This window comes from Furipterus horrens, unplaced genomic scaffold, assembly GCF_987537825.1.
Source record: "Furipterus horrens unplaced genomic scaffold, mFurHor1.1.pri manual_scaffold_2, whole genome shotgun sequence".
Lineage (NCBI taxonomy): Eukaryota > Metazoa > Chordata > Mammalia > Chiroptera > Furipteridae > Furipterus > Furipterus horrens.
This window is the reverse complement of record NW_028327172.1, coordinates 88281421-88294313: the sequence shown is the minus strand read 5'-3', so window position 1 is coordinate 88294313 and position 12893 is coordinate 88281421.

The window sequence follows — 12893 nt, the reverse complement described above, 5'->3', positions numbered from 1 at the left end:
TGTTCTGCAAGCAATGGAGATGGTATCTGGCCATTATGTTCTAGGAAGGGAACATCTGTGTGATGCAGATAAAGAATTGTTGATCAGTAGATAAAGAAATACTAGGAAAATCACTCAGATTGCAAGTCTTATCTCATTAAGGTTTTCCCAAACCCTTATCTACCATTTTCTTCTCTTTATAAAAAGGTCAGCTTGAGATGGGATTTTAAGATGTTTTTTAGGGTACATAACCTGCTGTCTTCTCAGATCTTTGGCGTCTGAATAAAGCACCCATAAAGATTCAATCCTTGTCTCTACTTATTGGTTCTGCATGAATGCCAACATTTCTGGTTTCAGTTAGACATTTACATAACTTATAAAGTGATCCCCTTGATGAATCTAGTACCCACTTGACACTATACATAGTTATTACAATATTATTGACTATGTTTCCAAAGTTGTATTTTATATTCCTGTGACTATTTTGTAACTGCCAATTTGTACTTAATTCTTTCATCTTTTTTACCCAGTCCCCCAAACTTTCTTCTACCTGGCAACCATCAGTTTGTTCTCTGTATCTATGAGTTTGTTTCTGTTTTGCTTAATCATTTATTATGTTTTTTTAGAGTCCTCATATAAGTGAAATCATGTGGTATTTGTCTTTTTATGTCTGACTTATTTCACTTAGCATAGTACCTACTAGGGCCATCCATGTTATCACAACTAGTAAGATTTTGTCCTTTTTTGGGTTTCAGTAATATTCTATTGTATATATGTACCATCTCTTATTTATCTCATTTGTCTAATTGTTAATTGATGGACACTTAAGTTGCTTCCATATTTTGGCTATTATAAATAATGCAACAATAAACATGGAGGTGCATACATGTGTTTTGAATTTCTTTGCATAAATAGCCAGAAGTAGGATTGCTGGATCATATGGTAGTTCTATTTTTAATTTTTTGAGGAACCTCCGTATTGTTTATTGTAGTGACTATACCAGTTTACACTCCCACTAACAGTGCACAAAGATTTTCTTTCCTCCACATCCTCACCAACACTTGTTTGTTGTTAGATGATAGTCATTCTACCAGGTGTAAGTTGATATCTTATTGTGGTTTTAACTTGCATTTTTCTGATGATTAGTGATGTAGAACAACTTTTCATGTCTATTGGCCATATGTATGTTTTCTTTGGTGAAGTGTCTATTCAGGTCCTTTACCATTTTTAAATTGGATTGTTTGCTTTTTTTGGTGTTGAGTTGTATGAGTTCTTTATATAATTTGGATTTTAACTCTTTGTTGGATGTATCATTGACAAATATCTTCTTCTATTCAGTTGGTTGTCTCTTCATTTTTTTGATGGTTTTCTTAGTGGTCTCATTTGTTTATTTTTCTTTGTTTCCCTTGCCCAAGGAGATATATCAAAAAAAAATTACTAAGAATGATGTTAAAGAGTTTACTGCCTATGTTTTCTTCTAGGAGTTTTACAGTTTCAGGTCTTACATTTAACTTTTTTAATTCATTTTGAGTTTATTCTTATATATGGTGTAGGAAGGTAGTCTAGTTTCATTTTTTTGCATGTATCTGTCCAATTTTACCAATACCATTTATTGAAGAGATTGTTTTTACCCCATGGTATATGCGTGCCTGTTTGTCATAATTAATTGACCATATAGGTGTTGGTTTATTTCCTCCAGTGTTGTTCTTTTTTTCTCAAGGTTGTTGTGGGTATTTGGAGTCTTTTGTGATGCATATAAATTTTTGGTTTATTTTCTCTTGTTCTGTAAAAAAATCCATTGGTGTGTTGATAGAGATTGCATTGAATCTATAGATTGCTTTGGGTAGTATGAACATTTTAATAATATTAATTGTTATTATCCATAAGCATAATACAAGCTTCCATTTATTTGCATATTCTTCATTTTTTTCAATGTCCTATAGTTTTCTGAGTACACATCTTTTACCTCCTTGGTTAAATTTATTTCTAGGTATTTTATTTATTTATTTATTTATTTATTTATTTATTTTTCTGCTTGAGCCTCTGTCTTGGCCTTTTTTTTTCTTCTGTATATTTTATTGATTATGCTGTTACAATTATCCCAATTTCTTTTTCCTTTGCTCCCCTCTACTCAGCAACCTCCCCTCCCTTCAGCAGTTACCCCCTACTTAGTCCATGTCCATGAATCATGCATAAAGCTCTTCTCAACACCCCCCCATCCATTATGCAACCTCCTACTATGCTTCTTCTTTTCTGTACCCCATTTCCCTTCCTCTCCCCCTTCCCCCTCCCAGCTGACCTCCCCCCAACACACTCCCCATACCTATGATTCTATTCCCACTTTGGTTGTCTGCTTAGTTTGCCTTTGTTTCCATTCCCTTGCTTCTGTTGTTGATAGTTGTGATACTGTTTTCACTTTAATGTTCATAGTTTTGATCTTTTTCTTAAATAAATCCCTTTAATATTTCATATAATAATGGTTTGGTGATGATGAACTCCTTCAGCTTTACTTTGTCTGGGAAGCACCTTCTCCGCCCTTCCATTGTGAATGATAACTTTGCTGGATAGAGTAATCTTGGTTGTAGGTTCTTGCTTTTCATCACTTTGAATATTTCCTGCCAGTCCCTTCTTGCCTGCAAAGTTTCTTTTGAGAAATCAGCTGACAGTCTTATAGGTATCCCTTTGTAGGTAATTCTCCTCTTCTCTCTTGCTGCTTTTAAGATTCTCTCTTTATCATTAACCTTTGGCATTTTGATTATGACATGTCTTGGTGTGGTCTTCCCTGGGTCTAGTTTGTTTGGGACTGTCTGTGCTTTCTGGACCCATATGTCCATTTCCTTTCCCAAATTAGGAAAGTTTTCCTTCATTATTTTTTTGCATAATTTTTCAATTTCTTGCTCTCCCTCTTCACCTTTTGGCAACCCTATGATTTGGATGTTGGCACATTTAAAGATATCCTAGAGGTTTCTAAGCCTTTCTCTCTCTCTCTCCTTTTTTTTTTTTTTTTGATTCTCGTTTCCTCCTTCTGTACTGGTTGACTGCTTGTTTCTTCCTTGTGTTCCAATTTGTTGATCTAAACCCTGGTTTCCCTTCCTTCACCACTTGTTACTTGTTTTGTATAGATTTTCTTTCATTTCAGCCAGGACAGCCTTCATTCTTTCCCTGTCCTGTATAACTTTTTCTGTCAAGTCTGTGAGCATATTTATCACCAGTGCCTTAAACTATGCATGTGTTAAGTTCTCTTATCTCCTCATCTGTTAGGTGCACTATCTGCTTGTTGCTTAGTTGTGTCACTGGTACCTTGATCTGCCCCCCCCCCTTTCTGGTCCATACTTCTTGTGTCCTCATCTTGACAGCTTTCTGTCTTTGCCTCTGATTTGGATATGGCTGTCACACCTGTTATGTTATAGGAGGCGGATCCTTAGGTATTCATTATTCATTAGTTCTGGATCCAGTTTCACCATGTTTTAGAGCTGTATGTGAGGGAGGGGTCTGAGAGGGAAGAGTGCTGGATGCTGCTGCTTTTCCAGGCACTTCCCCCCATTCCCATATTAAGCAAGCTGCCTCCTTTTCAAGACTGGTAGCTTCTTCCTCTGCACTAACCCCCACTGGCTTTCAAAGTCAGAAGCAATGTGGCTCTATTTTCCCTGGCGCTGGAACCACAAGCTATGTGGTCTGGTCTGGGGCTGGGATCTGCCTGGTTTGGGGCTGAAATCGCTTCTCAGGTTTAAACTGTATGACTGTGTTTTTCACTATGGCTACTGCTAGCTGCACCCACCAGCCTGCTCCTGCTAGCGCACCACCTCTAACCATGCTGCCTGCCAAGCACCACCCCTGCAACCACTGCTCCACTCCTCTTTCTCTCTGTCCTGGCTCCGCCCCTCCTGCCTTTCTGGCTGATTTTTTCTTCTTTATTTTTTGCATAACTTCCCTGGATTTTCTGGATTTTTCTGGGGTTTTTTAGTTTTTAAGTGGTTGTAAATTCCTTCTTAGTTGTGAGGAGACACAGTGTGTGTATTTACACCTCCATCTTGGCCGGAAGTCCTATTTTGTTATTTTTGATACAATTGTAAATGGGATCATTTTCTTAATTTCTTTTTCTTATAATTCATTATTTGTGTGTAAAAGTGCAATCTACTTCTGAATATTGATTTTGTATCCTGCTACTTTATGAAATTTATTTATCAGTTCTAATATGTTTTAGTTGGAATTCTGTAGGGTTCTCTATACATTCTATCATGTCATCTGCAAATAATGACAGTTTTACTTCTTCCTTTCCAGTTTGGATGCCTTCCTTTCTTTTTGTTTTCTAATTGTTGTGATTAGGACATCTGAAATTACGTTGAATAAAAGTGGTGATAGTGGATATCCTTGACTTACTTATCTTAAGGAAGATACCTTTAGCTTTTCCCCATTGAGTATGATGCTAGCTGTGAGTCTGTCATATATGGCCTTTATTATGTTGAGATATGTTCCCTCTAGTCCCACTTTGCTGAAAGTTTTTAACTTAAATGGATGCTGAATTTTGTCAAAGGCATGCAATTTTTTAAAACAGCTATTGATACATCACTGTTGTGTGTAAAGTTTTCTTCTTTTTAAGAGAATATCTTAGAGGAAATTTTCAGAACTAGGATTATTAAGGCATAAACATACTAATGGTCTTTAATGTGTATTAAGGCTAGGGTTTTACACCCTGACCAGGCCCTCCCTCCCTAGCTCACTTAACATATTTAATTATGTTGAAGACTAGTTTTACTTGGGATCATCAACTGAGGGTTACAATTATGTCCTTTCTATGGCCAGCCCCCACAAGGGAACAAATGGGTCTCAGTGGCCTCTCCCCAAGTCCTGGATGGGTAGCATATTTCTGGGACTCCTCTTTTATTTTTCTCCTCTCTTATAGTTAAACCATTGTCTGCCTTATTTAGTACTTGAAGGACACCTTGCAGAAAGGCAGTTCTTCCAATTCATCTTTGTGCTCCAGAAGCGAGCACAGAGCCTGGCACTTATTGGTACCCAATGAAGAGTTGTTGAATAAATAAAATGACCATCTGCTATGTAGGAGGTACTCCTCTAAGTTTGTTCACATACATTATCTAACCTAACAGCCCTAGCAATCCTGAGAGGTTGGCTTTATTATCCCTATTTTGCAGATGGGTAATTTGAGATTCAAAGAAGTAAGAAACTTGCCTGAAATCACACAGCTAATACAGTTGCAAAGTCAAGATTTGACTACGGACAAAATATTTGTTTTCATTAACATTGGAATGTTATACATTGCTCACACTATTGTTGTTGTTTTTAAAAAGTAAATAGTGCTGTCTGTGTTAGGGTTGAATAGAGACATTGAACTTCAAAGGGGAGGCATGTGGGAGACGGACAGGGCTCTCTCCCCCTTTCTCTCTCACTATCCCTGTCCCTATCTCTAGCTCAGTCTTTGAGTCTTATAGATGCCAGTGAGCTGCAAAAATAATGATTGCCCTTACAATACAAGAATTCTTAAAGAGAGGGGTTAGGGTTAGGGTCAGGTTTAGGGCTACAGATTATTGGCATCAGGATTCCCTGCACCATGTATGAAAATGCAGATTCCTTGGTATGCCCAGAGATATTAAAGTAGACTTTCAAAGAGTCAAATTCAGTTGAATCTGCATTTTAACAATTTCACTAGGTGAGTCTCATGATACCCTCAAGTTTGAGAACCATTGCCTTAGAAGGAAAGGGTCCATGGTCAGAGCTGCAGGCCCAGCAGGAAGGATTATAATCATGGACAGGTGTTCTCTGTTCATATTTGAGTCACTTAGGTGCACTGGGACTATCCAGCAAGACAGAGAGGGCTCTGGGCCTAACACATGTGGTGGTGTTACAACTCTGAAACACAGAGTCACTCTGCTATGATATGACCAAATCAGTAGTCCCATCTGGTACCAGTTACCAATCAGACTACCACTGGACAACATACCAGGGAAGTGGCCCTGAAGCACAAGTCTATTTCTTTGCTTTTTCTTCATGTTCATAGGAATGTTCTTTGAACTTCAGTTGGCTTTTCAGGCCAGAGGTTTTAAGGGTAGAAACAGAGGTAGAGTAGGAAGTAAGGGGATGATGGGGGAGGCACTTTATAACTTATTAAGAGAGAAACTAGGTGGGGCCCCATGTTTTATCAAGAAACCACTGAAGACGATGTCAACTGTGCTTTTCAGTTAAAAAGACCCTGGGGGTTGATTAATTTTTGCCTCCAACTTTTCTCTACTTTCAGATTTTCTTTAACAAACATGGAATAATAATAGCTATTATTATGTCATCACATGGCAGACATTGTTCTAAGCATTTATATGAATAAACTCCTCCTCACAATCACCTTATAATGGAGGTACTATTTTAAACCCCCCCTTTTACAGATGAGTAAACTGAGGCACGGAGATGTTAAGTAATTTTGCCAAGGCTACATAGCTAGTAAGTGACAGGGGCAGAATCCAACCTGGGCAGTTTGACATTTGACACTGTGTGCTTAGCCTTCATATCCTACTGCATATGAAGTTCGCCATGTAAAAAGACAAGCATTAAAAAATACCTTAACACCTAATTACTCAGAGTGCCATGGTGTGCTCCATTTCATGTGGTGAAGTGCTAACATCAGCATTAACCATGTACTTGCTTGGGACCAACTAACTTTCCTTCATTGATTCATTTAATTTTTATGACACTCTAGAGTTGTGCTACTCCCCACCAATGCTTACCAAGCACCTGAAATCTGGTTAGTCTGAATTGAGATGTGCTGTATTTATAGAACATATGCTAGGTTTCAAAAACTTTGTATTAAAAATATAAAACGTCCCCTTAATTTTTTTATTGATTACATGTCAAAATGATAATATTTTGGCTATCTTTGGTTAAATAAATACATTATTAAAACCAATTCCATCTGTTTCTTTTTGCTTTTTATATTGTGGGTACTGAATTTTAAAAAATTACATATATGTGGCTTGCATTTGTGGCTTATATTATATTTCTTTAATTTATTGGGTGGGTATTACAATTGTCTCACTTTTCCAATGAAGAAACTAAAGGTTAAGTAATTTGTCAGGATTATATAGTTAGAAAGTGGAGGAGACAGGATTGACATTTAGGATGCGGCTTCTCACTACACTGCCTTCCTTTCTGCCTCCCTAGGGTCTCTAACCTGTACTGATCAGATACCTATGGGACTTGCATGGATTCACTGTTTTCTTCCTTTTGCTTTTCAAGGTATATTGTAATAGCATCCATGAATAACTGAAAAGTTCTTGTTTATTTTGTTTTGGAGGTTCATCTGCTTAAAATATTTTTAAAAATTAGTTATTGTGCTTTTTTTGCTTGATGCAAATTATTTCTTCAGGACATTATCACCTCAGAGAATTCACAAAATCAAGGCTCTGGGTTATACAAGCTGAGAAACAGACCACTGACTGAGGTTAAATCACTAATATAATATGCTGACCAGCTAGCCACTTTCCTCAGTGGCATCTATATCAGTTTCTCAACCTTGGCACTGGTGACATTTTGGTCTGCACAATTCTTTGTTGTTGGGCCTGTCCTGTAGAATGTTTAGCAGGACCTTGGCCTTTACCCAGTGGATGCCAGTAGCACCCCACCCCCACATCAGTTGTGACAACCAGGAGTATCTCTAGAGATAGTCAAATGTGCAGCAGATGAGAACCACTGCAGCAGTTGAAGCTTATTTCAAATTCAACAGACAAACTGCTATAGGGGATTCAGAAGAGGGAGGAATTGCTTGTGTCTATGTGTGTCTGAATGTTGGGCACATGAGCAGGAGAAGCATTCATTTTTTAATTCATTCATGTGTGTCATGTTACAGGGTTAGTCAGACCTGAATTCAGATTCTGCCTCCCCCACTTATTAGTTGTGTCATCTTCAGCAAGTTACTCAGCTTCTCTTGCCTTAATTTCCTCATCTATTGTATAACGTGGAAATAGCAGTGGTACCCAGGTGCAAAGATAAACTGAGGTGTTGGAAGTAAATAATGGTGGGGTACGTGGTGCCGAGAAGCAGCTTATAAGTGTGCAATAAATGTTGGGAATTATATCCTCAAAGTCAGCCATGACCTCCCTGCCCCCTTGGGATGTAGTTAAGATAAGCTTGAGCCCCAGATCCCAGGCCTGGTCTGGTCAGCAAGAATTCCCAGGGGGACCTGTGAGCTCATCTCGTCTTTACCTCAGGGCTTCTGTTTTCAGACATTTGTTTTCTGTTCTGCTCCACGCTTGGCAATCTCAGTTCTTCCCTGATTTCCACCAAAACCAAAACAGAAACAAAAGCAAAAAGTGAAAAAAGTACCCTTGCAAAAAAAGTCTGAGTGTGATCAATTTACTGAAAACGAGGGGCCACAATTACCCTTCATTGCACACACAGCTGAACTTGTACATGGATATTCCTGTCCTTTGCAGTCACGTTGGTCACCTTGTTTTCAGGGTCCCTTTTTGATGCTTTGCCTCAACAGCAAAGGGCCATTTCTCTGACTCCTTTATTGCTGTCCTTCTCACTGTCCATACTCTGCTCCCTCTCTTTGTGTCTCCTCCTCACCATTTGGGTCTTGACTCACATGGCAGGTTCTTGGAGAAGTCACCCCCACACAATTTTATACAGGTCCCTCACTTCTTTTCCACCAGCCACTCCTTATTACTTCATATCACGTTATTTTCTAACACTCGTCTAGTTGTTTATTGCCTGTCTCTCTTCACTGGAATGTAAACTTCACAGGGGCAGGGCCCTTGTCTATGTGTCCACACAGTGCTCTTGTCCGGAACTGACCTTAGCTGTCCTGGAGCCTGTCATCCCTTGATAAGGTTTGGTCTGTAAATGGCATCAATTTAAACTTACCCCAACCCCCACCACCAAATCTCTTGCTCATGTTGTTATTGGCCAATGTAACTGCCCACTTGATTCCTCCCTACTGACTCTATATTTTCTGTAAAGTGTGCTACGTGCACAGCCTTTGGTAGGTGGCACTTTAAGCAGCAAAGAGACTGGGGTGTTTTCTGGTGGGGTACAAAAAGGAGCAGCACAAATAGGATGTAAAACCTAGAGTGGCGAGCGAGAGTTTTGACACTAGAAGAAGAAAGAATGCAGATCTAGAGGTAACACTGGGAAACATAAGTCTCCCTCCATAATCCTTGTAGGTGTGCAGAGTGACTCTGGTTCCCTCCATACAGGGGTGGGGAAGCACAGGGTAACCTCAGACAGCTGGATGCTTTCAGGACATCTGTGAAACTGACATGATAGTGACATTTTCCATTAAGAGGATGCTCAGCATGAAAGCCTTACAGGAGGAGTACGGGAGGAGGCTTGGGAGAGGGTTGATTCTATTATTTTGGGGAACTGGAAGCATGGGGTCCCAGCCTGGGGATTTTGAAGCCCGTCTGAGTGCAGCAGAGGTGGAGTGAGCAGGAGAGCCTTCCCTAGAGATGTCACCAGGTGGTGCCCTAAGCCAAATACTGGATGGCTAAGTGAGCAAAGTCAGAGGTTGTTCTCCAGGCCACGTCCCAGGAAATGACTCATCAGGATGACTTCATCAGTTGGGTGTTCTTTATTAGGTTCAGTGGGGTGGGACCCAGGACGACTATACCACCTCATTATATCTGAAGTGATAGGTGCAGTTGGGGGTGGTCTTCCTGATTCATTCGTTCATTCTACATTTATCAACATTCTAATGAGGACCTACAGGGCACAAGGCTTTTGAATCTGGTCCAAAAGGACATTGCAGGCATTTCCTCACAGATACCCTTGCCATGTTCCTTTTTGAGTTTGGGTAGTGAGACAGAGGATGGGAGTGAGGGCCAAAGGTTGGTATCTGATCATGAAAAATGGGGGCTGTGGATGACACAATAGAGGATATGCAGCCCAACCCAACCCACAGTTCTGTCTTATACTCTCCCTCCTCTGAAATTGGGCACCATTTATTGACTGTACCACATCTTTGGCATTTATTACAAACGACCTTATAGTCGGGTAAGCTTTTTCGAAGTATAAATGTCTTATCTGTCCAACAGCTGAATGGTAAAACATGCTAAGCCAGGAATTATGTCTTATTCATCTCTATTATCTCATCTACCCCCAGCCACTGTTCCCCCAGCACTCAGCACAATGACTGAAACAGAGGGATGTTCAATAGAGATCTGATGCTGATGATAAATCTATGAGCCATCTGCAGTGAGGTACTAGGAATGTGACAGAAGCCCTTCCTGGCAAACCCTGAATGTCACAGGTATTAATAAAATGTCAAAGGTCACCAGTTCTGGAAGGTGCATCGACTGGACATGAGGATGATCAGCAGCTCTGCTTTCAGAAGCATCATGTCTCAGGAAGCAGGTAGCAAGGAGAGGCCTATCAGCAAGGCTATCACCGCCCTGATTATTCCTATGCCTCTCTAGTTGACCCTTTGAACAACTCAGGTTTTAACTGCATGGGTCCACATATAAGCAGATTTTTTCAATAAATACCTTTTCTGTTTTTGATTGGGAGTCCATGGATGTGGAGGGCCAGCTGTGTGGATTGACCTATGCTGTTTTATATAGAGGACTTGAGCATCTGTGGATTTTGGTACCCACTGGAGGGAGGCCCCGGAACCAGTCTGCCACAGATACTGAAGGATAACTAGGTTTTTGTTGAGTCAAACATTATATGTGGATTTTTTTTATTGCAAAGTGGGTCAGTGCTTCTAACCCCCATGTTGTTCAAGGTTCAACTGTATATTTCAGATGAATATGGATTACATTTATCATAGTGTGGGCCCCACTAGGCAAGGATTTAACTTCTACTTGTTTGAAATCTCCTGGTGATGAAAGGATACAAGTCAGTGTTGTCCCCTGGGCACAATAATAGGTGATGATATTCAATATTCATTCATTCATTGATTCATGCACTTACTCATTTGTTGAACACCTACTATGTGCCAAATATAGGCTAGCTACTAAGTACTGAGATGCAATAATAAACTGAAAGAGATATGACCCTGTTTTCACTGAGTTTAAAATCTTGACAAATATCAGTCAACTTATCACACAAATACAAAATTACTACTGTGATAACTGCTCTAGAGCAAGGTAACTGGTGACCTGAAAGCTTGTCCTTGGGGAATTTAGTCAGGGAAGAAGCCCCCCCTTCACACCACAGAGGCAGGAAGCCAGCATGGAAACATGTCTGAGCAAAGTTAGATGTGGCCCCTATTGAGACCACCTGCTTCCACATGACTCTGTCCCCTCAGAGGCTAGTTGACTGACTGCTTTGTATTTGAACCTAGGGGAATGTCCTGTCCTGCGGGAGAGCTGGAAACAAAAGCTGTAACATATGGTAGGTTTGATCAAATAGCAAGATACCCAGCTGGTTATTCAAGATTCAGTGATCACATATGCTAGCACTTTAATTGTAAAGAGCTATTTAAAATAGGGAGATGAACATTTTAGTACGATAAGCAACTTATCTTGGTTTACCCAGGACTTTTCCAGTTTTGGCACTGAAAATCCCATGTTCTGGGACTGTCCTGAGTTTTCAACTGACAGTCCTACATCCTGGGAATCCCCAGAGTCCTGGCAAATGAGGATGGTCACTCATCCTAATTTTGGCCTCTGCCCAACTTTTCAGCTTCCCCCTCTGTAAGATGAAGAAGTTGTACTAAAACAGCAGTGCTCAGGCCTGGCTGCTAATTAGAATCATCAAGGATGCTCCTTAAAAATACCAATGTCCAAGCTCTAATTCAGAGGTTTTGTTGGGGTGAGACCCAGGTTCAGTGTTGCTGACATAAGACCTGGATTGAGAACCATTGCTCTAGACAGTTTAAAGTTTTTCTGGCGTTCTGATTCTCATCTATGGAGAATTAGTTATACTGGGGCTCATTATTTAATTTATCCCCAAGCTCCAAGTGCTGGCTCGTGTTGCTGTTATTCCTATTGATGACAGTAGACTACCTTCCTCTTCTGCCTTCCTCTTTCTCTCCTTTGCCACTCTTTTAGTCTTTCTACTTCTCACTGCCTGGGCTCCTAATTCTGTTCAACCTTGCTCCCTAGGCCTGCATATCCCTTCTTCTGTCCACCTCTGAAAAGCTGAAAGATATCTCTAGGTTTAAATGTCCCCTTCGCTGGGGCCAGAGCCAGGTGTTGTGCCCAGGAGACTCTCCTTCTCCCTCTTCTAAGTGAAGACCATTTTCAGTGTGTGCCTCCTTCCAGTTGGGTCCTAGGCATAACCCAGCCCAGGGGCCATGTGGCTGCCTTGAGGCCCTAATTTCTATTTGGGGGTCAGAGGCCAGTACATAACTTTCTGCTTCAGACATGAGCATACTCTGTGGGTACAGATATACACAGTCAATTGAGTTTTTGACCAAGGTGCTAAGCATTTGAGAGAGGTAAGATAGTCTTTTTAACAAATAATGCTAGAAAAATCAGACATCCACAATGAAAAAAAATGGACTTTGACCTAACTTACCTCACACAACATAAAAATATTAACTTGAAATGGATTATAGATCTAAATGTCAAAGCTAAAACTATAAGTATTCTAGAACAAAATAGAAAAATCCCTTGGGTTAGGCAAAGATTTTTAGATAAGTCATGAATAACACAAACCATAAAGGAAAAAATTGATGTATTAGATTCATCAAAAATAAAAACTTCTCCTCTTGAAAAGACACTGGTAAGAATATAAAAAGCTAAGATACAGATTAGAGAAAAAGTTTGAAAACATATTTAGAGTGTGCAAAATATATTCAGAGTATATAGAGAACTCTTACAGCCCAATAATAGACAAACAACTCGATAAAAATGTGAGGGAGACAAAAAGATTTGAACAAATATTTTATGGAACAAGATATGGAAATGGCCAATAAGTATATGAAGAGATGCTCAACATCAGTAGATACCAGAGAAATGCAA